Genomic DNA, 27,742 nt, shown 5'->3' with positions numbered 1-27,742 from the left:
CATTTTAAAAGAAACTGATGATTTACGCTTTCGAACATATTTTAAGAAAATGTTATATTCTTATATTAACATCATTTTCGGTTGTGTTCTTTCATGTGATCGGGTAAACTAAAATTAACACCGGAGATAGAATTCTAGATAGCGTGATCAGTGTGAATTCCACATTGCTTGATCAGTGTGAATTCCGGATTGCCTGATCAGTGTGAATTCTGGATGGCTTGATCAGTGTGAATTTCAGATTGCTTGATCAGTATGAATTCCACATTGCGTGATCGGTGTGAATTCCACATTGCTTGATCAGTGTGAATTTCAGATTGCTTGATCAGTGTGAATTCCAGATTGCTTGATCAGTGTGAATTCCAGATTGCTTGATCAGTGTGAATTCCAGATTGCTTGATCAGTGTGAATTCCAGATTGCTTGATCAGTGTTAATTCCACATTGCTTGATCAGTGTGAATTCCACATTGCTTGATCAGTGTGAATTCCACATTGCTTTATCAGTGTGAATTTCAGATTGCTTGATCAGTGTGAATTCCAGATTGCTTGATCAGTGTGAATTCCAGATTGCTTGATCAGTGTGAATTCCAGATTGCTTGATCAGTGTGAATTCCAGATTGCTTGATCAGTGTGAATTCCAGATTGCTTGATCAGTGTTAATTCCACATTGCTTGATCAGTGTGAATTCCACATTGCTTGATCAGTGTGAATTCTAGATTGCTTGATCAGTGTGAATTTCAGATTGCTTGATCAGTGTGAATTCCAGATTGCTTGATCAGTGTGAATTCCAGATTGCTTGATATTTAGATGTCAGGTATCCAACTCGCTTTGTGTCGGACGTTCTCATCGCCTTTCCCCAATGTAATATAATAAATCATATCAGCCAAGGGCATTTTCTAATATTTCATCTTAGATATATGTAACGCTGTAACATTGTTGCATATCAGCATTTTCGAGATTATGTAGCCTTATCAGTCGTACTTACCAATGTGATATTTTAATCTGCTCACAGATATTATTTTCCTTCCGATAACGATAAATATCTGAAATAAATTTATATTTAATCGTATTTTACGACCGGCAAGGTTTTACTTTATACACCCCCTGTGAGCGTTAAATATATATATGTATATGTATATATATATATATATATATATATATATATATATATATATCTCCGATGAATATATATTTAGTTTCTATTGAAATGTTCACTTTATGATTTTTCAATTATATTGATTGAAATTCATTGATATTTACTTTATATTCATTTTTCCAACAATCAGGTACAATTATATGAAGATTTCCAGCAAAAATTGCCTGTTGCATCACACATCCTTGCATTTATGTAATCCACAAATCACCTCAATCATGCTTATTACTTAAATGTGGCGCGAAAAAGTAAGAGCGGCATCGTGTAAATTTTAATTCTGTTTGGAAACGTTCCTGCGCAATTAAGAAATTGTGGAGATGGTGAAGTAAGTAAGGACGTACACAGTGGAAAATAATAGCAGAAGCTGTAAGATAGCTGACTTGTTGAACAAAATTAGGAAACGTACGCGAGCTCGTGCGACAAGAAAAGAAATAAAAGAACACGACGTGGTTGAGAAAGGAAAAAGTGCGGTTGAAAAAGATGGACGTGTAAAGTCGAAGGCGGTAAATAGCTGTCTGTGCACGGCGTGTAGTGGAATAGAGAGGAAAACGGTAATAAAGAATGTGTGCTAAAAAGAGAAAAAATGCCGACTCGGATTTTTCATTCTTTCTTTCTTTTGTTTGTAACTACGACATTATACTACCATAGTGTGGGAGGTTCGGATTCAGTCAGTTTCATACATCGCATTCACTTATGGATGCTTACGTTCTTCACATGATTCATTCGAAAAATGCCAGCATTGGAAACAAGTATGTCAACAGTCGTGGCTTCTATATAATTCTGTATTTTCTTTGGTTCAATTTAAATATTTATATAACTTTTAAGTTGAGCCGTTTTTAAGTTTTCTTTTATTAAATCAATGGTACATTTCTGATTAATCTATACTCGTCGTGGTGTCTACTAAATCACAATGTTGTTTCCCTATACGTTTTCGTCTCATGTCGTATTTGAATATTCATAAATAAATCAGTATTTGTAGAAGAGTTTAAACATGATAGTTTATCGTCATTTAACTGATTATTTTCTGGAAGATCTAATCGAAAGTCATGGATAATCCAATCTTCCGCATATTCTCTCACCGCATTTTTGAAATGCGTTTTGAAAGCAATTGTTTCCATGTCGACTTCGTTTATTGGTACATTCATAGATATCAATTTTCGTATAAATAAAGGGATGAATCCGCCAACTAGCGTCGCCAACATTTGGTTGGTGGTTGAGAAGTTATATAAGCCGGAAAAAGTCTGAACTACAATAAAGATGAAACCTAAAAAGATTAGAATCATGAAATATTTTCTTAAAGATTTCAGATAACTAATTGTTAGGGAACCTGGACAACCGGCATATGGCAGATTACAGATGGTTTGGAAAAATCTCTCTGGAATATGTGGGCGATGATATGAGTCAATAAAAAGAATCATGGACGGGGAACAACAAAAGAAACCCTGACCACGCCTTTTAGCTAACTGTATGACGGATTTCCCTGACGCATAGGCAATATTTGTAAGTCGGGAAGGCAACACGTTAGCTATGTTCTCATTTACGTCCACAATTTCTTCGATCAGTTTGTCCGTCACCTTTTTGTGAAAACTATCGTATTCTTCACGTACCGCCTTAACAGTTTCAAAAAAGTAGAAAACAACAAGAAAACTTAACGATATGTATGCCAATGTATTGTTGGCCTTAAGTATAATAATGATAAATCCGTAGAAACAGAGATTGATAATATAACATACACACTCGGAGATTAGAACGCTGGCTGATACGAGGCTTAGGAGAAATATTAGTGTTGTTATGAAAATAGAAAGCCGCTGTTTAAACGGTAAGGGTTCCACCTTATAAGTAGTGAAGTAGTTAAAAATACACGGAGCACAGTAAATGCATACATGTCTCAATAAAATGAGGATTAAACGAATTATTGGGATAAAATCAATGACATACCATATGAATATTAACGGGACTGCAATTACCCAATAAAATAGCACTAAAGCAAGACCGGGTAAACCATACGTTTTTAAAGGCCACAGTAGATAATCAAGAATAAATAAATAAATTTCGATGCTGGTAAGTGCGTTCATTTCTCTAAAGCCTTCTTTTACGAGTTCTCCGAAACTTCTCACGTGTTTAGTGTACAAGACGCCGAAGAATAAAACATCTATAAAATAGAGAGTGTAGACAAATAGAAATGACCAATGCAAAGGAGGGATGTAATTCAGTATAGACCCTCTGAACGGCAATTTTAAGTTTAGTGATGCAGCAGCTTCGGTACGAACAGATATATATTTTGCCTCATAGGTGTAGTAAATGAACAAACGCAAACACCAGGGTAAGGGTAATAAAAGAAAGAGAAAAAGACGCATGAACCAACTGCAACAGTTGTACCAAGTGTAACGTCTGAAACGGCGACAATAGAAAGGAAACAAAGTGCTGTCAAGACAAGTGGTCATCTGCTTTGAATTATATTTGCACCTGAAAACCTTTTTGTAAATCAAACGTAAAATGTCGGCGCCTGCGTACCCCCGTGGTAATAGATCCTGCTCGTCGATATCTAAGTATAACGCGTTCACCATTCTATGATATTCTGTTTCTATATAGGGACAAGAATTCTTTAAGTTTGGATACTTTAGATGAGAAAATGCAAAAGATGATGTGTCGGCTGGGCTTAATACTGATTTGCTTATTGTTAAGGTCAATGGTAACTTCTTTTCTAGACGATATATGTATATGCTGTGTCTTAAATTATACAATCGACTTGGTACGAGGAAAGGTAGGAATAGTAATATCACCACGACAATAACATCACGAAATATCATCAAGTTCTTCCATCCATCCTGTGGATTCAGATAATCACACGATAACTTTTGTTTTGTCTTGTGTGTATAACAAATCGTTCGGAAATCGGCGATTCCTTTTCTCCCTTTAATCACTTGGGTGCAAACAGATATTTTATCTCTTTCCTCATATTCTCGTGTGTAATCTAAAAGAATCTCGCGTATCTTATAACCGAAATGAGAGAAGGAAAGATTCGTTTCACAACTTGAAGATACACTTGGCACATCAATAACCATTTCCTTGAATCCCATATTGATTTTCGTCAGATTGAGCAGTTTAAATTTTAGAAAGAAAAGTAGGAGATTTTGTCCCACATCAAAACGAACAATTTGCCAACGATATTGTTGATAAACATACGTATCGGTTTCCTCCAATTCCATTGGCTTTTTGTGTGAACCGCTGATGACATTTGCAGGCACGTTGAATTTGATTAAAATAATCTTAACAGTGTTATCAGATATTAATTTTGTTAATGTCATTTTCGTGTTGTTATTGCCTAGAGAGATTGTACAGTTGTTTACATTAATCGTTTTCCAAATGGTTTGATTATGACATGGTTCCAGGAAATGTCTATGAGCAGAAACGAATGATACCTTAATATGAAACATTATGAAGCACATAATAATCAGCAAGGATTTAAAACACATTATCGATAAACGTATAATAATCTTCTAGTCCTGATAACTGGCGTTCAAGTAAACAATGTTGTCAGCAACACAAATAAATTAGCAAATGCACTCCGACATGGAACATTTTAATTAAAGTTTGATGACATCAGAAATAATGAATTGTTGTAATGGACAGCCTCGATTTCGGTTTATTTCAATGCACGATTCAAGGTTCCATGTAGGATATAAAATGTTCGATGCAACAATGCTTAGAAAATATTTGGTTATTGGCTTTTTGTCTGGAATGTGAATCTGAATAAGAAGAAAAAAGAGCAATTATTAAAAATAATTGTTTTGTACACAATTTTAAAATCAGATATATTATGCATACAAAGTCTGAACGTTAAAAAAGGTGTACATTTTATATGATAATATTATATATAAGTAATAATCATAAAGTTAATAAAACATGTTAAAAAAAATTTCGAAAAAGAGTTAAAAACATATTTAATTAAAAAATATGGAGAGGCATATTGGCACCATGACAAGAAATAATACTGCCTGTTTATATCAATAAGTTATCACTGATATAACTCGTATTGTAAATAAGTAAATAATAAGTAATAATAATAAGTAATAATAAGCAATAATAATAATAATAATAATAATAATAATAATAATAATAATAATATTAATAATAATAATACGCAACAACTATTTTTACTTTTTAAATGTTGTTCTGAGTTGTAGTGGTTTTACTAAATCAGGAAATGGAATTCGTTTCTTCTCATTAAATAAATCAGTTCTTGTGACAAAATTGATAATATTTTGTGACATTATCAGCTGAATTTTTTTAATACTAAATACGGTTTAAAAAGGAAAATGTTTTGTTAACAATTTATATAAATTATTTGATAAAAACATCGATTACTATAAACTGAATTGTGAGCATAGATAAGCAGAGTACATGGCCATTTCATTTTGCTTCACCATTCTACACACAACCTGTTTCCGTTTCTGTCTCCTTAAATGCTTACCGCCAATTTTGTCAGTAGTCAGCAATCATGATTACTGTTACCCTGATAAGTGGTCCCCTCTCTTCTACGCCCTAATAGAATCCACCCCCTGGTCGTGGCCTTTATTGAACAAAACCCTATGAGTGCAAATAAGTTGGAATTTTGACGCTCCTGTTGCGACCCATGTTTCTGAAAGCAGTTAAACTGTTATTGAAAAGTTCTGTGCAGTTTCTGTGTTATTGTTGCCGGAAAGTACTTCACTACCAGAACAAATCCCTTCCCCGCTTCTATTTCCATCTGATCTGAGGGCCATCAAAGATGCCAGCTTTCTACTTCTCCAGTGTTAATAAGAGAAAAGTATGCCACACGTAAGTGAAGCTGGCGCCATTCTTGTCCGAATCCTTTGTGTATTGTTATATGAAGCCGAGCTTGATAGGCAACGGTGGGAAGAGTTTTCTGATTTTGTTAACCAAAGCGTTTTTGAAAATGTTATCTTCTTGTAAGCCACTACTTTTGACCGCACCGATCAATTTTTTTGTATATAATTAGCATTAATTTTCGGGAAATTCTGCGGTTTTAGGACTACAGGCCGATCTCTTTGCGATATAATCAAAAGGAACTATCTGATCTGAACACTTCTTGTCAGTAAAATAATAATTTCCAATCAAAACAATGTTTCCACGTGGCCTTTTACCTCCACCAACTTATTTCTCTATATATACAAGTGCACAGAATCGTAAAATATTCACATGTGGTCATAGTTTCAAAAATCTTACTCGATTGAGGCCGAATTAGGTGATTTCTTTTCTCAGCGCATCAGATCTGTCCAAAATCAACACAGACAACAATTTGATGTTGATCAGACAACAATTTGATGTTGATCAGTGTAATTATAATAATAATAATAATAATAATAATAATAATAATAATAATAATAATAATACTAATAATAATGATAATAAAAAATCATGATAATAATACTGCTAATAATAATAATGCTAATAACAATGATAATATTAATGATAATAATAATGATAATATTAATGATAATAATGATAATAATAATGATAATGATAATGATAATTATAATGATGATGATGATAATAATAATAATGATAATGATAATAATAACGATGATGATCAAATAAAGATAATAATAATAATCTCCCTGATAAAATAATAATGATAATTATAATAAGAAGAATCATTATGATTATGCTGATGATAATATTATAATAATGATAATAGTAATAATAATAATGATAATGATAATAATAGTGATAATAATAATGATAATGATAATAATAATGATACTCCCACCACTACTACTACTACTACTACTACTACTACTAATAATAATAATAATAATAATAATAATACTAACAGTATAATTGAGGGAACAAATAAACCACTCCTTGAATAATCGTGGACATCTCCCGAGAAACAGAAAAGATATCAGAAAGGAAAAATAGGGACATATGATCTGTTATATATATAGACAAAAATTCCTAAGGGAGGTAAAAAGGGGAAGAATTTAATTTATACTGAGAAAGTGCTAAGCCGGATACAAGTTCTCTAACATGGAGGAAAAATTAACCACCTGATATACATGTCGATCTAAAACATTTCCCAAGGACCGAAAAAGAAACTAGAGACATTAATAAATTTCACTAGAATCTTCAGCCAGGATATCCTAATAGAGTTTTGTATGGAAAAGTACGGATTACTAGTTTAAAGAAAAGGAAGACTAGAGACGACAGAAGGCATGGAACTACCAAACCAAATGGAGATGAGGGCACTAGGGGAACAAGACGCCTATAAATACCTAGGAGTACTGGAAGAAGACACCATCAAGCAACAGAAATAAAAGAGAGAATTGGAGAAAATACCCCAGGAGAAAAAGAAAACTTTTCGAAACTATATTATATAACAGAAACCTAATAAAAGGCATAGCTACATGGGCACTATTACTAGTAACATACTCTGGACAGTTCATAGGGTGGACAAAGGAAGAACTGAGACGGCTCGATCAGAAGACTAGGAATCTCATGACAATGCACAATGCACTACCCGCGAAGGATAATGTTGACCGACTCTACGTGAAAAAGAAAGACGGTGTGAGGGGACTGATTAATATAGAAGACTGTGGGATGACACTAAAAATGACTGTGGGAATGACCCTAAATAATGCACAATACAAAACACTGAAATAATTATTATAACAGCTGAAAAAAATCAATAAAACAGAAAACAGAGAGACAAAGGGCAAGGCAAGAAAAGAAAAGTGGCAAAGAAACAACTACACGGAAGATTCATTAGGATGACAAAAGATGAAAATGACGAAAACACCCGGGCATGGATGTGAAAAGGACACATAAGCCGGGAAACTGAATCTCTAATAAATGCAGCAAAAACAACTCGATAAGAACCAACTACATCAAAGCAAAGATCGACAGCAAATGAAGATTCTATGGACAAAGAGACGAGACGATAAACTATATAATATGTAAATGCAATGTAAACTGGCCCAAGAGGAATACAATAACGGACACGAGTAAGTGGGAAGGGCAGGACGCTAGGAATTATGCAAACAACTGATATCTCGAACGCACAGACAAGTGGTACAAACATAAGTCCATAGTAGTACTTAAAAAGAGAATCACAAAGTCTTATGGGATATGGACATACAGACTGATAAACCCATCCAAGCAAGAAGACACGATGTCGTAATAATTAACAAGAAACGAAAGTCCTGTCAAATCGAAGACTTTGCTGTTACAGCTAACCAGAGAGTGAATATCAAAGAAAAGGAAAAACGGAGCTATCTAGGGAGCTGAAAGGGATATGAAAAATGAAGAAAATTAAAATAATACATATAATAGTAAAAGCACTAGGAACGATCCTGAAAAACTTTGAAAAAAGAATCAAAGGAACGGATGCAAAAATTCAACGAACAACAATAATGAAAAGAGATGAATTATCAAGAAAAAACACTAACTGTGGAAACTAACAGACAGGAGCAACAAACGCGGGCCAGACAAAGGCAAAACATGAAACACTATATGGAACCAAGAAGACTGAAACCGCGTATCTATAAGGCATCTAACATTACCCCCCATCCATCCATTACAACATCACCCCCCCAAAAAAAGAGTGAGACCAAATAACCAAGTAGAGTCAAGGAGGAAGGAAAGATCGAGGAACTGACCAGACCTCTGCCAGATACGTGCGAAGAGAACTGCGACCTTGGGGAGGTTGATTGCCCCTTAAATTCCAGTGAAAACCAATAGCCGCTACCAACGAGAAATCAACGCCAAGCAAATTTATTTGCAAATGTAAAAGAAAGAGGTGGATAGTATTGAAAAACTAGGGAGACTTGTTGTCACTCAGCTTCCAGGGAACACTACAGGCTGTGTGAGAGCTCATTCATTTGGAAATGTTATTGAGGACGACTTAGAGTAATAAATATTTGGGATACTGTTTGTTACTAATACTCTATTTAACAGTATAAGTTATGTAAAACGAATGTGGGTTTCCTGTAAGAAAAAAAATGATTTGAGAAACTTCAAAAAATGTATGCGTATGCATGGCTTTCGGGATACTATTAGAAGTGGTACCCATGCAGAGAGTGATACAGACGTAACTCAGCATCCGCCCTGTTTTGCTCGGAACATGATGTCAACAACCGGAGTAAGCCGATGATGTCTGACGTAACACAAAGCTGAGCCCAAAAATATATTAACCATGAATTTTACAACCTTAAGTAAGCAGCTAAAAACACCAGCCAGAGTCTTCGAGAAAAATAAAATTACTGACACGGATGAATATTGTGCATCATGTGGACAGTGATGCAACCTTACTATAAGAGGAGAGGTAAGCGATGGCTATGTTTGGAGGAGCCAGGCTACCGAATGCCGAACCTTTACATCATCCGGACTGGTACTTCTTTGCCAAGTCTAAACTGACAATTGCCATCATATTTAAAATGATCTATTTGTGGGCATCCGAGCGAGCAACACAGAAAGACCTCCAGCGGGAATGCGGAAGACGATCTACGCACAGAATCGCCGGCTGGAAGAATTTCCAGCGATACATTTGCAGGGAATATTTTCTTAGGACTCCCGGGAAGATAGGGGAACCAAGTTATACGGTAGAGGTAGATGAGGCTCTGTTCAACGGAGGAAAAGATAATATCGGCAGATTACTCACACCGGTCTGGGTCTTCGGTGGATACGACCCCACCGAAAAGGAGGGGTTCTTGCTGATTATACAAAAGCAGAATGCAAAAACCCTCTTTTTATTAATAAAGCAATATATTCTGGCGGGGACCACTGTCGTATCAGACGGTTGGAAGGCATACAGCAAAGTGCCGGGAGAGGGATCTCGACATTTGATAGTGAAACAAAGCCTTTACTTCGTAAATCCCGAAACGAAGGCTACGATGAATGTGGAGCGAATGTCGAAGGAAGTATGACGGCGTAACGAAGTAGAATGAGGACCCATCGAGAGCTTTTGGACACATATCTCCTTCAGTTTATGTGGGGACAAACATTTGGTATTGCTTCGTTTGTCTCCATATTAGCTCACATCGCAGAAAGCTACCCAGTTGATGACGAGCTTCCTCGCATGTCCGATACCACCTCTGCGTCCACTTTGCTGTCGTGCGAGGCTGTTCAACGTTTTGAGGGAACAACAACAGTATCTCTTTCAGTGTGAAAAACAAAGAAATATCGCACCCAGTTTTGTTTCATTTTTTCTAATTTTCAGGGTTTTCCTTGGATAAATATCACAAAACCATAGCATTATTTGAGTGACGTTTTCTTAGAATCATATATTATACAATTATTTATTTAAAAAAAAATGCTTGAAAAAAATACCCTTGAAGTATTTATTTGACTTTTTTTCAAACAAACAAATCTTTAACATTATTTTTTAAAATATGTATATGACAAAGAATATCCGTGACGTACTATTTCTTTGTAATAACATTTTCCTTTACAGTTAATAAAACTTAAAATTTAAGGTGAGTTTTTCTTTTCGGAGAGGATCAGCTTGATTTCCTCGGCGACGCTCGGCTTACTCCGGCTGTGTACGTCATGCTCCGGGGAAGCCTAGCGCGCGCGGGGTTACGCTTGAATAACTCTCTGGATGAGTACCTTAGAAGTTATTTGGAAACTTTCATTAACCTTTTTGAAATCTTTCTACGATGATTATTTTCAATCCGTAAGTATTTTCTGTATATTTCTAAATATATTTCTAACACAGCTGACTTCTTTCTTTAATTTCTTAATTTAAAGAGAGATAGAGGTGGAAATGCAGCTAAAGAATGAGAGAAAAATTAGAGAGACACAGGCAAGGAGAGCGAGAGAGTATGGGTCAACTTGTTTAAGATTAGTTAAAGTGAATTATTTCTGCTTAAAAACATTTTAAGTTTTGGGTAATAAAAAGACAATATTTAAATGCACCTTAAAACATTACATGAATACGTCTTTCATGTAATAATGATAATAATAATAATAATAATAATAATAATAATAATAATAATAATAATAAACAGAACAAGGAATAAAAATAAAAATACAAATAACAATAATATCAATACAGTTAAACAACAACAACAACAACAACAACAATAATAATAATAATAATAATAATAATAATAATAATAATAATAATAATAACTCCATGAATAATAGTGGACTCATTCGCGAGAAACAGAAACGCTGCCAAAAAGGAAAAAGAGGAACACATGATCTGCTATATATTGATCAGGAGATCTTAAAGGAGGTAAAAAGAAGGAAAAAGAATTTAGCCATGGCATGGACCGACTATAAAAAAAGCGTACGACAGGATCCCCCAAGCATGGATAACAGAATGCTTAAAAACGTATAAAATACCAAGGGGCATCACCAACGTAAGAGAAAATGCAATGAAAGCATGGAGACTGGAATTGACTGCTAATGGACAACACATAACAGAAATTAACATACAAAGAGAAATCTTCCAAGGAGACTCAGTATAACCATTACTGTTCATCATAGCCATGATGCCCCTGAATAGTATTCTGAGAAAGTGCTAATCCGGATACAAGTTCCCCAATACAGAGGAAAAAATGAACCACCTGATGTACATTGACGATTTGAAACTTTTTGCAATAACCGAAAACGAGCACGAGACACTAATAAACACGACCAGGATCTTCAGCCAAGATATCCAAATTGAATTTGGAATGGAAAATTCGCACTACTAGTTATAAGAAAGGGAAAACTGGAAACGACAGAAGGCATGGAACTACCCAACCAAACAGAACTGAGGGCACTAGGGAAACAAGATGGCTATAAATACTTGGGAAATCTGGAAGCGGACACCATCAAAGCAACAGAAATGAAAGACAAAATTGTAAAGGAATACCTCAGGAGAACAAGAAAAGTTCTGGAAACGAAGTAATATAGCAGAAACCTAATAAAAGATATAAATACATGGTTAGTATCACTAGTAAGATATAGGGTGGACAAAAGAAGAACTGAGAAACTTCACCACAAGACCAGGAAACTCATGACCGTGCATAATGCACTACACCCAAAGGACGATATTGACAGGCTCTACGTGAAAAGGAAAGACGGCGGGAGGGGAGTGATCTGTACAGAACACTGTCTGAAGGACTAAAATAAATAACTAGAAAAAATATAATGCAAAACACTGAAAAGATAATTATGGCAGCGAGAGACACTGAAAAAAACCCCAACAAAACAGAAACAGAGAGACAAATGACAAAACGAGAAAAGAGAAATGGGAAGAGAAACAACTTCATGGAAGATTCATAAGAATGAAAAAAGATGAGAATAACAAAAACACCTGAACATGGATGCGAAAAAGGGCATATAAAGTGAGAAACCGAATCTCTAATAACTGAAGCACAAGATAACTCGATAAGAACCAGCCCTATCCAAGCAAAGATCGATAAAACACAAGAGAACAACAAATGAAGACTCTGTGGACAAAGAGACGAAACCATAAACCATATAGTAAGTGAATACAGCAAACATGCCTAAAAGGAATACAAAAACAGGCAGAACCAATTGGGGAGGGCGGTGCACTGGAAATTATGCAAACGGCTGCATTTTAATCATACAGACAAATGGTGCAAACTAGAACAACAAGATCCTATGGGGCATGGACATACAGACAGACAAAGCCATCATCCAAGCAAGAAGATTAGATGTCGTAATAATTAACAAGAAAGAAAAATCCTGTCAAATCGTAGACTTTGTTGTCCCAGCTGACCACAGGGTGAGCATGAAAGAAGAGGAGAAACGAAGCAAATACACAGAGCTAGCCAGAGAGTTAAAAGGGATTTGGATGATGAAGAAAATATAAAATAATACCACTAACAATAAGAGCACTAGGAACAATTCCGAAAAAAAAAAAATTTGAAAAAAAGAATGGCAGAAATTGGAATGAGAGGAATAGCTGATAATATACAACGACTGATAAAAACGACTGAAATATTAAGGAAAACGCTTGAATGCGGAGAATAATACAAGACTACAATATAACGAAGAAGCGTTACAGGGAATGAAGAACACCGAAGCTGCATATCTACAAGTTCTACACTCCCATCACGCATTCCCTCCCATTTTCTCATCACCGTTCCCCCAATAGAAAAGTGATACCAAAGAGCCGAGAAGGGTCAAGGAGGATGGAAAGACCGAGGAGAGAGCGCTGACCAGACTTCCGCTGGGCAAGCGTGAAGAGAACTGGGACCTTGGAGAGGTTAGTGGCACTCGAATTTCAGTATAAACCAATGGCCACTGCCAGCGAGAAATCAAAGGTAAAGGTAGATGACGCAAATTTATTTTAAAATGCTATCTAAGGAGGTGGAGAGAGCTGGCCGTCTGGGGAGACTTTTTGTCACTCAGCTTCCAGAGAACAACACATGTTTCCAATCAAAACGGTTGTTGACTTGTGAGAAAGCTCCATGTGAGCCAATAATAATAATAATAATAATAATAATAATAATAATAATAATAGAACAATAACAAGTTGCGATAATGCAAAGTCATTTTCCAATGTTATCGAAAGAGGAGGAGAATACTGGAAACCTGGGGGAACTTGTTGTCACTCAGCTTTCAGGGAAAATCACAGGTTGTTATCAAGGAGAGATCATTGATGATCTGTGTGAAAGCTCCTTGCGAGCCAATACTACTACTACTACTACTACTACTACTACTACTAATAATAATAATAATAATACTAATACTAATACTAATGCAATAATAATAATAATAATAATAATAATAATAATAAATGCGAAGAGAACTGGTAATTTTGATTGCTTATTGCCTACCAATGTCCAATAAAGACAAGTTCTCATTGCCAGCGAGGCACCAATGATAAGCGGCTGTTCCAATAACGCAACGTATTCTGCAAATAATATCGAAAGCGGGAGAGATACCAATATGTAGCGACTTGTTGTCACACCTACTCCAGTGAAGACCACCGGTCATTATCAGTTAATAATAATAATAATAATAATAATAATAATAATAATAATAATAATAATAATAATAATAATAAACGCGATATCACCAGCATCGGAAATGTTCCTGGCCGATTTCATAAAAAAGAAATGGCTAAAACACGTATAGCAAATTCAATGGAAGAGCAGATGCGTACCGATATTCTGAGTAGATTTATTGTGACTAAATCGAGATCGAAATACTTAGGTATTTCTTAGTGATCAACAGAGAGTGAACACGTGGGTCGAACTTTACTATTTAGAATGCATTGGGCCACCTATTTTCGAAAGTAAGCAACCAACGGCTATCACCTGTGTGAGAACTTTTATTAACTAACAAACAAACTGACTAAATAAATACATTATTATTATTATTATTATTATTATTATTATTATTATTATTATTATTATTATTAATGATAATAATAAGAAGAAGAACAAGAAGAAAAAGAAGAAGAAGAGTTTAATTTTTGCATCGACTGGCACCACACCAAATAGTTGAGGATGTTACGGTAGGATTGGAGGACCGAGGAGAGAAAGCACTAGCCAGTTTTGAACTGGATATGTTCGAAGGGGAATGGAATCTTGGGGGAGGGTTCCTTACCCTAAAATCATTGCCAGCGAGAATTGAATTACAATCTGCTGTTTCAATAATCCAGCTTGATGTTCAAAGGTTACCGAAAGAGATTTAGATTACTGGAAATATGGAGAGACTTGTTGTCTCTCAGACTTCAGGGAACACGAATAGTTGTTGTGAGTAATCTCTTATAGTGGCATAGTGTGAATTTCTACTAACAATAGAAATTAGAATAAACTATCAGCCAGAAACCCAAGGAACTGACAAAGAGCCCCTTCCTCGCGAACACACTCATGTGATGGAGCAGACTCTATTGATTACATTTTAATGGTTAGACAGGATTACACAAAAACGTACAGAAATACCACTTCCCAGACCCCAATGAAGTGTGAAGTGCATTGTAAACGTGAGAACGTTGATCGTTACTCAGATTCCAACGACAACGATCGGTCGGCGCTAGCGTGAAATCAATGGTGAACTTTTGTTGCAATAACGTACAATTAATTGCAACATAATAAAAAAAGAGGCGATATCCTGTCTTTCTGTTGTTCTTCAAACTATATGAAAGACATGTTTTTTATTGTCAGTGGGTATTCACTGATTATTAATTCACTGAGTAAATAAATAAATAAATAAATAATAATAATAATAATAATAATAATAATAATAATAATAATAATAATAATAATAAAAATAATAAACCCATCAGAGAATAGTTTAAACCTCGAATGGAAGAATGAAAGGATATCATAATCAGCCGCATGCTTATCTTGACTCGCGTTCTAGAGGAAACCCTTTTCTATTAACAACGAGAAATTACTGATAGACGTATGGTTTGAAAAGAGTGAATAAGTTTATTTGACATCTACGGAGTTATCACGACTGAAAACGATAGATCCTGTCTTACCAGTGAGTACTAACTGCTGGTAACGAGTATGATGGAAACTTCTAATGAGTAATCAATTATGAGCAGGGGTTGTATCAACTGCGTGTTGGTTCTACTTCTTACAGTTATCGGAAAATTACAATACAACTTGGAAGCTAGATAAAATGAGACGTTCAAAATTTGATATAAACATTTCTCAATCAGAAGACATTAAAAAAGATTAAAATAGAAAATATGGGTTTACCTTTTAGTTGCTTGGATGTTTTTTTTTTTTAATCTGCAAAGTCCGACGGGCAAACGTATGTGTTTAAGCTATGGTTTACTTGATCGCTTATCATTACAAAACACAAGTTGAGAGCAGGAAACATCCAACTAAATATCTCTTTTCCAGAGCCACTCCGCTAGGAAAATTCACAATTGTTAAATAATTCTGTCTTAATAATTGGGTCAGCTTAAGGAAATAAACAATTATATCAGTATTCTACTTGAAAAATGTTCATTGCGCAGATTTTTTCCCCATCGTTATAAAGTAATTCTAGTGAGCGTCCATACACAAATGAACATATATTTCGATAAATTCGGTAAATGTTTAATAATTAATCTAAGTTTGTTAGCTAAAAAATAGAAAAATACATTCAAATATGGTTAAAGGATTAAAGAGATAAGAAAAAGGAAGATATATATTCCAAATATTATTTAAGTAAAGCAATATTTTAGATTGTTATCGGGGTATCATTCTTCATTTGAGTAAGTATAAATTTACTGTGCACTTGCTGACCAGCAGTGATAATGGTCATTTAGTTCTCGACCTCAAAGAAACTATAGACCTTTATTTCTTTATAATAAAAAAAATGAGAAGATTAGTCCTCCCTTCCAAATCCTAAGTTAGTTCTCAGGAAATCATCTAAAACCAAGCTTCGATCTCTACATCAAAAACGCTCTGATACCCATCTGTCATCAGTTGAAATGAATGGCTCTTATCTTGGGGAAGCTTCATGTTTTGACAAGCTTCTGGGCTTGACCTTTACTCCTGATCTGAAATGGAACACATACATCAAACCATTGCCAAGGTCGCTGGAAAAACGGTGGGATCCTTTCTTTTTTTTTTAAATGGAGGTCACCATTATCAAGGCCTGAAGGCCACTCACGGATAAGGGTTATTACGTGTACAGTAATCAATGAGATAGTATTGTAGTAATCATTAGCATTGGGGGTTTTGATAGAGTGTCTTACTTAAGGGGGCGGTTTTTCAGGAGTTTGTTTATGTTGGACTTGAAGACGTCCAAGTTGTAGTCAGGTGGGAAGCAGGCAGACGGAACAGAGTTCCACTGGCGTGCAGTTCTAAGAAAGAAGTTTTGGTCACTGAATCTACGTCTGGATTTAGGCACAGATAAAGAGTGGGAAAAATTATTGATAGTAGTTTCATCCAGACGGGCGTTTCTCGTGAAAGATTGGCGCGGGAGGGACGAGGCATTGGGGCTCAGACGCGCACCTGCCATGGAAATAGCGATGAAACACACACAGGTTTGCAACGTCTCTTCTGTGGGGGAGAGGTGGCAGGGAAGAGAAAAAGACATCCACACTAAAGCACAAAGTCTATTTTGTACTTTGTCAAGGCAGGATAGGCTGTTTTTAGCAGCTCCTGCCCAGATGTCGCAGCAGTACTCTATCCTTGGGCGTACTTGGCTTTTATAAAGATAGATAATTGCATCAGTAGAGAGATATCTTCTTGAGCGGTAGAAGGATCCCACCATTTTCCCAGCGTCCCTGGCAGCAGATTTGATGTACGTGTTCCATTTCAGATCAGGAGTAAAGGTCAAACTCAGAAGCTTGTCAAAACATGGAGCCTCTCCAAGACGAGAGCCATCCATTTCAATTGATGCCAGATGGGAATCTGAGCGTTGATGATGTAAAGATGGAAACGTGGTTTTGGATGCATTAAAAGTAACAAGCCACCCCTTCCCCCATTTTACCACGTGGTCAAGATCAGAGGAGAGAGAATTAGAGAAAACTTTGTCATTTACGGCCTTTGATGTGTTGACATAGATGGACGTGTCATCAGCATAGATGTCAACGAATGATTTAAGTATTTATTTTGGGGGATTATTGATGTAGATCAGGAAGAGAATTGGACCCCTGAGGGACTCCAGCATTAATACTGTGGGCCTATGATTTCTGCCTATCAACCACTACTCTTAATAACCTATCGGAGAGAAATGATTTAATGATTGAGAAAACATTTCCAGTAATACCGTGGCTGGAAATCTTGTGAAGTAGGCCCATATGCCATACCTTATCGAAGGCCTTTGATATGTCAAGAGCAATTGCCCTGGAAAGGAAACCTTTGTCAAGAGATTCGCTAATCCTATGTGATATAACCGTTAGCAAATCTGCTGTAGATCTTGAAGAGCGGAAACCATATTGCGTGTCACTAAGAAGGTTGTTTCTGTTGAGGTAATTGACTACTTCTTTATTTAATGTGGATTCCAACAATTTACTCATGACACACAGGAGACTTATTGGTCTGTAATGAGAGGGAGATGACTTATCGCCTGAATTCTTAAATACAGGACATACTAATGAGGTTTTCCAGGGTGTTGGAAAGCACTTCTCTTTAAGGCAACGCTTAAACAATTTTGTATGTATGGGGGCAAGTTCTGGTTGGAGCTTTTTCAGCACTATAATTGGAATGCCATCAGGGCCAGTTGTTTTACTGGAATCAAGGTTCTTGATTAGCTTGGTGACCTCACGCACTGATATGTGTATGTTGCATAGCGTGTTGTGTGTTATAGGAGGAAATACGGGGAGTTGATGGTCATTGTCCCATAGGGTAGAATTAGCTGCAAAGTTCTTAGCAAATAGTCTGGCCTTTTCTGATGCTGACGAGATGACCTCAGGCCCATTGATGATAGTTGGGATAGAACGCACACTTCTGTTAAAGATCCTGTTTGCTATTTGCCAAAACTGGTGGGAACCATGCGTCTTCTCAGCTACTTTGGATTTAACAGACTGAGCATATAGCCCTCTTTCATGTGTTATTACTCTTTTACAGTGATTGCTGTCAGTCCTGAAAACAGCTTTAGTCTCGGTACATCTATTACGTTGGTAGGTATGGAAAAAGTGATTTCTGTGCGCGATGGCAGCAGCACATTCAGGGGAGAACCATGGATGGCTGTTAGGTTTTGTTGGAATTTTTGGATGGTATGAATCGGTCTATGCCTATAATTAACCATTCAGTCAGGTCTGATACTATAGAGGACACACCCTTTTTAACATGGAATGCAGAGGTAGATCAGATATAAATGTACGGAAGCTATCCCAGTCAGCCATAAAGTATCGATATACAGTACGGTGGAGAGGTACGTCTGAAGATTTTGTACATTTCATTTTTATCTTAACTGCTACAACAGAGTGGTCAGATGGTTCCCAGAGGAGATAGAAAGGAACATGAACACAGCTCAGGGGAAGTTGTGAGGAAAAGGCTAGAACGCTTGCATATTGATCGGATGTATCGGGCACACGGGTGTGTTTGTGAACAATCTAATTGAGGTCATAGGCAATGGCAAAATCGTGACAAAACCTCCCCTCGTCATCGGGTTTATTTGAGTTGGTCAGCCATTCCACATTATGGACATTGAAGTCACCGCAAAGGTGAATGTTAGCCGAAGGATGAGCAGACAGGATGTTGTCAATTTTGTCAGATATGCTCTTAAAGATAGTAAATCTACTGTTGTTGGGGCGATAGAGGGCAAATATAAATGCAGTGGTGTAAGCTAGTGCAACTTGAAAGCATATATAAGATAAATTAGGGTATTTTCTGGAGATATCCCTACCACATCGAAAGCCATCTTTGATGTAAGCACATATTCCATGTCCATGGCGATCTTGGGGGTCAGATTTAGATATTAAGTTGAAGTATCCTTTAATTATGAATTCGTCTAGAGAAGTCGTTGTCCCTATGCCAGTTTGACTTAGAAAGGATATTTCCAGTTTTATCTCCTCTAATTGTGTTTCAACCTCTGGAATGTTGGAACTTAGACCACCGATGTTGGAGAAGGAGACCTGGTAATAGGGGTCTACATTGGTGGATGGGGTTCTAGGTTTATTCGTGTTTCTTTTTTGGAGATGTGTCATGATTGAGGTTTTGGGGTTTGTGGAGCAAATCGGTAGACTTGGTTTGAGCAGGACATAGAGGGAGAATAAGAGAAAAAAAGGCAATAATTTTTTTGTGGCACAGTATAAGGTAAAGCCGTAAAAATTACCCACTAGTATGGCATCGGGAGGCTCTACCAGAAACTACTGTATGATCCAAAATCAATTCACCAAATGGAAATACAGCAGCCCCGGTACTTTGCACCTGTTGATAGGACAGCCTCCTTAGTGGTTAATCCAAGGTACGGGTCCCTGACTATCAGGCGGGTAACGTCAGCCCAGATAAAACTTTTACCTCCAGCACCCATACTATTGTCAGGACCACAAGGATAGACATAGAAATAGAAATTTTCCGACATCTCAGGCTACTCTTTACAAAGTATTACTGACCTGGAAAACAGCCTTTTCTTCACTCTTTGTCAGAAAAATCACTCATTGGATATAGGGACTGAAGGACAAAAAAGGAGGAGCGAGAGTTACTGGAGCTGCTGATAACATATTCACATGCATTATCTACTTTCCCTTGAAAAAAAAATAAAATAAAATAAGCACTAAAATAATGGATACCCCCTTCAGTAAATATCTCTCTGCTTATGTAAATCTCTATGTATATAAAAGCGAAGTACGCCCAAATATGGAGTACAGTTGCCAAATCTGGGCAGGAGTTTTCAGAAGCAGCTTGTCCTGCCTTGACAGAGTATAAAATAGACTTTGTGGCTTAGTAGGGTGCCCTTTTCTCTTCTCTGCAACCTCTTCCCGACAGAATGAAGGTTGCGAGTTTGGCTTTGATGTATCGTTATTTCCATGGCAAGTGCTCATCTGAGCGCCAATCTCTGGCCCCTCCTCGCCAATCGTTCACGAAAAACACTCGTATAGATGAAATCACTGTCAATAATTTTCCCCACTCTTAAACTGTGCCCAAATCGAAACGTATATTCCATGAAGAAAGCTTCTTTCTTAGAAAGCATATGGAGTACTCTTCCGTTTGCCTGTTTTCCAGCTGACTGCAGCTTGATTGTCTTCAAGTCCAATATAAACAATTTCTTAATGAACTGTCCCCTTAAGTAATTCAATTTACCCAATTTCCATTACTAACGATTACTACGATATTTTCCTATTGATTACTATACACTTAATAACCTTATCCTCCAGGCTTTTAGAAGTTATGACTCCTATGTAAAAAGAAAGTTATCAATTCTATTCTACAAAATTTGTTATTCGTCCAAATGTAATTATTAAGATACGTCTACACTTATGATATACAAACGGTCCGGTCCGTCTGTCTCTCACAGATAGGTTATAGTAAACTTACACGCGCAATACCTGTATGCGCACATTGTTATTAAATAAAGACTATTTTTATGGCATTGAAAAACATATATTTTCAGTCAACAACTGCCATATTCAAATTTAATGTAATAGTAATTAATATCAATTATTGGATGGGAAATTATGAGTTCATTTCTTTAGCGTTTAATATGTGCTACAGATCGATCGCGTTTTTATTATAATTTTTGATAGAGTAGATTTTAACGCATTCTTACCATAATTCACATATCTACTTACCTTGTACCTGATGATCAGCGGGAAGACTTTTATACGATAGATCTTTATTTTGTCACCATTATTATTACATGTATTTTGATTGTGATATTAGATGATAGCTATTCTTTATTTTTAAACGACATTCAGAAAATGTCTTTTCATCAACAATTCCCTTTAAAGAACTTTTTGATTAGTGTTTTCAGATACTTTCTTCCACATTCTATGTTAATCTAATTAATGAATAGCAGATTAACATTCAAAGAACAAAGACCGACCTTAGAAATCAATTCGAATATTCCAGGTTAATATGTACATGTTTTATCCGTTTTCATTACATTTTTCATTAACATGGATTAAATCATATGTTTCATGTGCAAAATGTTGTGAAAACAGATAATTACAATTAAAGATTAAAAAACTTCCTTTCCATTTGAGTATAGAATATCTAGAATCTTCTAAATAAATGTGTATTTTGAACAGAAATCTCTCATGATTCATGTTATACAACCAACCCTATTTTTCTATTATTTTAATTATGGAATTTTTTAGATGAGTAATTTATATATTCTATTTATTTATTTGCGGAGTATTATCCCCATCTTTTTTATAGTTGTTATTTCTGAAGATGCAGTTTAAGCTTTAGCATTCATATCCCGTTGCGGTTAAAAACTCCACGAAGGCTAGACGAATAGTTGGACGAAACGTCGTGAAACAACAACTCTAAAAAAGATGAGGATACTATTCCGCAAATAAATAAATACATAAAATATGATATTCTTTTGCATTTACATTCATTTAATACACTAGCATGAGTACCCGGCGTTGCCCGGGTCGATATAAAGTTCCGTTTTGAACACACCTACTAGACTGAGGTTATTAATCATGTTCCTCGTGGGTAACATCAGTATCCCCCTACATACACAACAATTTCAAAAATAAAAGAACAGATTAAAACATGTAAATGTGATCACCATAAAAAAGAAGTACGTGATACCCTCTTCACCAAGTGTGTTTGACCCTATCTCCTCCCTCTTTGCCGTCGATAGTCGGTCAACAGTTGGTCGAAGTAAAAGATTCCTAAGAAAATATCCTTATCTCGAGAATGTTCTTCCACTGGCAATAAACAGCCGTAAAAAAATGAAATAAAACTATTAAGTTTTCTTGAAAAAAAAACTAAATTTTTTCCTGTACTTTCATCTTACAATTTATGCTTTTCTCCCCCCCCAAAAAAAACTTGACTGAACAAAAAGTCTTGAAAAAAATATTGTACTTACACCTAAGAATTTACGGGGGGGGGGAGTAAAACTTTAACTTTTGCTTGAAGGAAAAAAAACAAAAACTTTTTCATGATAAATATTTTGTATATATATATGAATACACACACACACACACACACATATATATATATATATATATATATATATATATATATATATATATATATATATATATATATATATAATGAATAAAAATATTTTCAGTCCTTTAAAGGTATGGTTTTGTTAAATTTTTATTATTTACATTTGTATTTTTCCGGTGTATGTTTTTTTAAGCGTCTCTTACAACACTCGGCTTAAACCGATGATTGCCGGTCTCGTTCGATCTGCTGTACGGAAATTCCCGAGAATCCGGCTCAAGTTATGCAAGCGTATCACATATTTAAAAGTAAACAAAACATCTTTCTGTCGACGCGAAATTATTTTTTCATGCTAGAAAAGTCTTGCGATTACCAAATTAATTTATTTGGTAAGAGTTTGTTTTTTCATCTTTCAAACTTCGGAACATATAAAAAATACTCACCAGGGGAAATAACTCTACTCCTTTTATAAAAAAAAAAACGATGCCAGAAGTAATAATTCCAAATAAATTTAATTAAATATATTATCAATATAATTGTTAGTTAGAGTTGGTGTAATAACAATCTTAAATAGAAAACTTAAAACAACTCTCTCCTTAGAAACTTAAACTAACATACAGCTATTCAATACAATCGATTTTCCTTAATATAATAAACAAATGAGGTGATCTGTTGATCGTATATATATATATATATATATTTTAATTATACTATATACAGAAATAAATGAAATACTAAACTAACGGACCTCGTGCATATATTAATCAAATTGTGAACAAGCAAACAAACAGACAGAAATACGAATTAATATATATATATATATATATATATATATATATATATATATATATATATATATATATATGTGTGTAAGGAATGAAAAAATATACCAGCGGTGGTTGACGTTATATTTAAAGAAAAAATAGAAAACACCGAATGAAATTATTAAAAAATCAACGTTTCGTCCTTGTTTCCGAGGACATCTTCAGGATAATTGAAATAAAAATGTGATAAAAGAAAAAGTCATAGATCGTGCGAAAAAAGACAGTTTTTTAAAATCCAACCCATGTCGGGAAAGGACGAATATGTGTGCGCACACATATTCGTCCTTTCCCGACATGGGTTGGATTTTAAAAAACTGTCTTTTTTCGCACGATCTATGACTTTTTCTTTTATCACATTTTTATTTCAATTATCCTGAAGATGTCCTCGGAAACAAGGACGAAACGTTGATTTTTTAATAATTTCATTCGGTTTTTTCTATTTTTTCTTTAAACATATATATATATATTGTCAACATCTATAGTATTTCAAGAGAGCGAACTGAGGAGGAGCGATTATATTAAAGCAATAAATGTACAACAATAAAAAAGAGCCAATGCATTGAGACAAAATAATTAATCAATTCAGTACAATAAACTAAGAAATATATCTGGTTCATGCTGATACGTCTTGAATTTTAGGAATGACGCCCTAATATGTGCGTCACATGTGAAATCGCTCAGGACAAACTATGTGAAATCCTGTACGGCATCCTGCATTCATAGAGAATATACACGTGCACATGATGAGGAATGCCATTGGCGGTGACTGAACAAAACCGCAGATAGCGTATAGTATAAACTAGAAACCCTGATTGAAGCTGTTAATGGATGTATTACTCGGTGTTCATTTTTATGTTATCCCCTTTTCCTTGAATGGTTCAAGGTCAGAAGCCCAGAAACATAGATGTTAAGATTCTTAAGAAGTGAATTAATGGTACTGAGCTCCCTTAGAAATCTCTAAACCGTTTTCCACTAAAACGTGTGCGCTTTCACTGTAATTCCCATGGTTTCTGCACTCCTCTTTATTTCAAGATTTTTGCATTACTGTTAAGACATATCTTTACAGGGTGATCTTGTCAATATAGATCACACTGTTCTGAAACGAAACGCGGTCAATAGTTGAAGTATGATATTAATAAAATGGCTGAGCCGTATGCGTCTATTGTGTTGGAAGAAAGGCGATAAAGTACACCACCTCATCATTAGTTGTGGGAAGTTATGCCAAAAAGAGTACAAAAGGTGGCATGTGCATTTGAATATGTAATAACAAGCAGTTTAGATGTCGGTGGTAGAAAATGATAATGTGAAATTATTGTGGAGTAGGACTATCAATTGTGATGATAACATTGAAGCAAAGAGACCAAATTTATTCATGTTGGAAAAAGGCACACAGGACAGTAATCATTGCTATTGCAGTGTCAGCTGATGTGAATGTGGGGAATACAAACAGGAGAAAGTCAAAAAGTCCCAAGACTTGAAAAGAGAAATTCTAAGATTGCGAAGTTGAGAGAAAGTAGAAGTTGTGCCTATGGTGATGGGAGTCCTGTAGTGTATGAGAGAAGAGTTTTACATGCATATCGAGAAAAGTATGATCCATTGCAATGTTGGAGTATTTCAGAAGAGTGCATTGTTGGGAGCCACCAAAATGTAACACGATGTTTTGGAAGACTTAAAAAAAGAAGATACTGGTACCCTATGATTATTTGTTATGGTTCACTTATCAGAAAAAAATCGCCAATAACGACAGCAAGTCACACAATGTGATAAGATAAGATAAACAATGATATATCTGTAGAGAAATAGAGACTGAGGGAGAGGAAGAGAGAGAAAAAGGGTAGACAACTATGTATAAAGACTTTTCCCACCACAATTCTATATTTATTATTTGCAAGTCAACGTACCTCCAACTCTTTGAAGCGACAAACACGAAGCTTTCTTCCAGGTAGAGTTCACTTCTGTACGAACAAAACACAAGACCTTCTCACACAATTGCACGACGAACACAAATCTGCCTTCTACCACGACTATGACTACTGTTAATACTACATTGATTGTTACAAACAGTGAGTTTGTAAAATAAAGTTGAATTTGTAAACCGTTATATTTGTTCTTACAAATATAACTGTTTGCAAATTCAGTTGTATTTCACAAATCCCAATGCGACATTTACTTATTATATTTACAGTCTAAGACCTGTAAAATGCAATTTTCTGCTATTTTTTTTAATTAATCAACGTTGGGTCTGATATAACAAAATAAATATGTGGATAAACATACTCGCATGCAACGCTGAGTATAGCATATTGATTCGCATGAAAATCTTGTGAAATGATCGAACAAATATTTTCGATAAGATTAGGATACCGTAAATCTGGTGATAGTATAACAAGACAAACATCTCTCTTTTATAATAGAAAAAAAATAGGCGTACTCTCTTTGTCTTCACATAACGTAATAGACATATGAAATTTACACGAGGATATTTATTTGCTACGATTAAATATTGCATGATCAGAAAAGTTGGCATCGACTACATCATCTTTCTGATTGTTTTGTTGAGTACTTTGTTGTGTAGATCTATTTTTATATATTTTAGCACAAATGAGTTAATGCGACTATAAACAATCTTCTTGCGCGTAAAACACAGGTTACAAAGTGTAATTTGAAGTGATCTGGCCAAAGTGGAGGCTTAAAAGGTTGAGATCAGAAAATTCTGCGAACGGTATAAACTTAACACTAAATTAGTACCCTTTAAATTAAAAAGAAAACAATGAAGTATTACCTTTTGGGGTTCCAGTACTAATTTAAAAAATCAGACAAAAAAAAAACAAAAAAAAACTGACAGGGTTAATAAGTACAAAGAGAAAATGTTTTCACCGAGATAATTTTTGTAAGGTTCCAAATAAAAATAAGATGCGTAATAAAGAAGCGAAAATTGGTTACGCAACGAAAATCAGATTCAGATCCAAGAAAGCCGTATCAAAAATTTAGAAGTTATCAGACATACGGATACGACGCAAAAAAACAGCGATACTAAACGAGTGCAAGATTAAACGTTAGATATGATACATTTGTTCGCTCTCCTACACAATTACGTATAAATTGTGACCATAATTTTTTTACCAATTGTCTCTCAATAAACCCTCATTTCCAGAATCTGACTTCCCTTAGATAATATAATTTCTCAAAGTTATACGAACACGAGAGAGAACACAAACAAGCAAATGATTACAGACTAGGAGAGATAGAAAAACAATGCAATTATGATGATGGACAACTCAACAGTTTTCTCTGCAAAAGTAAGCTTTTTTTTTTGTGGACTGTTACAAATATACAAATTACCCATCTCAAAGGATTCCAATAAACAATAAAAACAATATATAACAAGAGAAAGTAATTTTTATTACATGAGATTTTATTTATTTCCTCAAGTTCGGCATATTATTGCCTGACTGACTCTGCATAATGATCTAACAATTTGCACATTTCTCGGGACTAAAAATGTTCGTTTTCTTTGCAGCCTTTTCATATTCCATTGCTGTCACAATTTAGGGTGCCTTACAACAATAACACCGATTCTGAAAGAACGAAATAAAAGGCGTTACACAGAATAATACATATCAAAAATACTTTTTGAAATATTATATAAACTATCTAATAAGTATTTTATCAAACATTGATTAACAGAAAACAAAGAAATCTCAATGTTTTCTTCTTACATTTGTCTGGATAAACGAGATAACGAATTAAATGGAATTAGGTAAACATATAATACATATTCTTCGTGTTATCTGAATTCATCGGAGTACTGTTCTCGTCTTGAGTGTGTTTTTCACAATGTTTCGGTCGATGTAACTTCCGACCTTCTTCAGGTGTATCTTGTCGAAATCGGGAGTGATTCTATCGAAGTCCGCAAAGACCTGGCGCAGTGGTAAGAGTACTTGGACAAATCAATTGTAAAAAAATGATATTTTCCTGAACGTTGAAGGTTCAATCCTTACTATGGGCGACCGAAATATACAAATTGCGAATTACTTAGGATCTCTATCCAGTTATAGCTGACGGACTAAGAGCATGCCTCCACCGTGAGGAAAACACAGGGTTCTGTAGGGGACTAGGATATATAAATACCCCAATCCCGTTACAAAATAATAATGAAACGAATGGAATTGAAGGAAACAAAGACTCAAGTAATGGATAAGATAAACGTCGTTTATTTGCTGTTGAAAGAAATGAACATTTTAGTCATAACATGTCCGCGCATATGTAACCAATGTCCG

At 35.2% G+C, this 27,742-nt stretch overlaps 1 long non-coding RNA gene across 1 annotated transcript; it reads right to left on the bottom strand.

The window, feature by feature from the left end:
* Nucleotides 1-1,991: 1,991 nt before the first annotated feature.
* LOC145253015 (uncharacterized) lies at nt 1,992-15,997 on the bottom strand. The gene is made up of 2 exons (XR_013863702.1): nt 15,829-15,997; nt 1,992-4,899 (listed from the first exon to the last, which is right to left on the bottom strand). It is a non-coding gene; the product is annotated as an uncharacterized LOC145253015 (long non-coding RNA).
* Nucleotides 15,998-27,742: the final 11,745 nt, after the last annotated feature.

This window comes from Euprymna scolopes, chromosome 3, assembly GCF_053919585.1.
Source record: "Euprymna scolopes isolate OS-2025 chromosome 3, ASM5391958v1, whole genome shotgun sequence".
In the NCBI taxonomy this organism is placed as follows: Eukaryota; Metazoa; Mollusca; class Cephalopoda; order Sepiida; family Sepiolidae; genus Euprymna; species Euprymna scolopes.
Note: the sequence above shows the minus strand (reverse complement) of the source record. Positions and strands in the feature narration are given on the sequence as shown.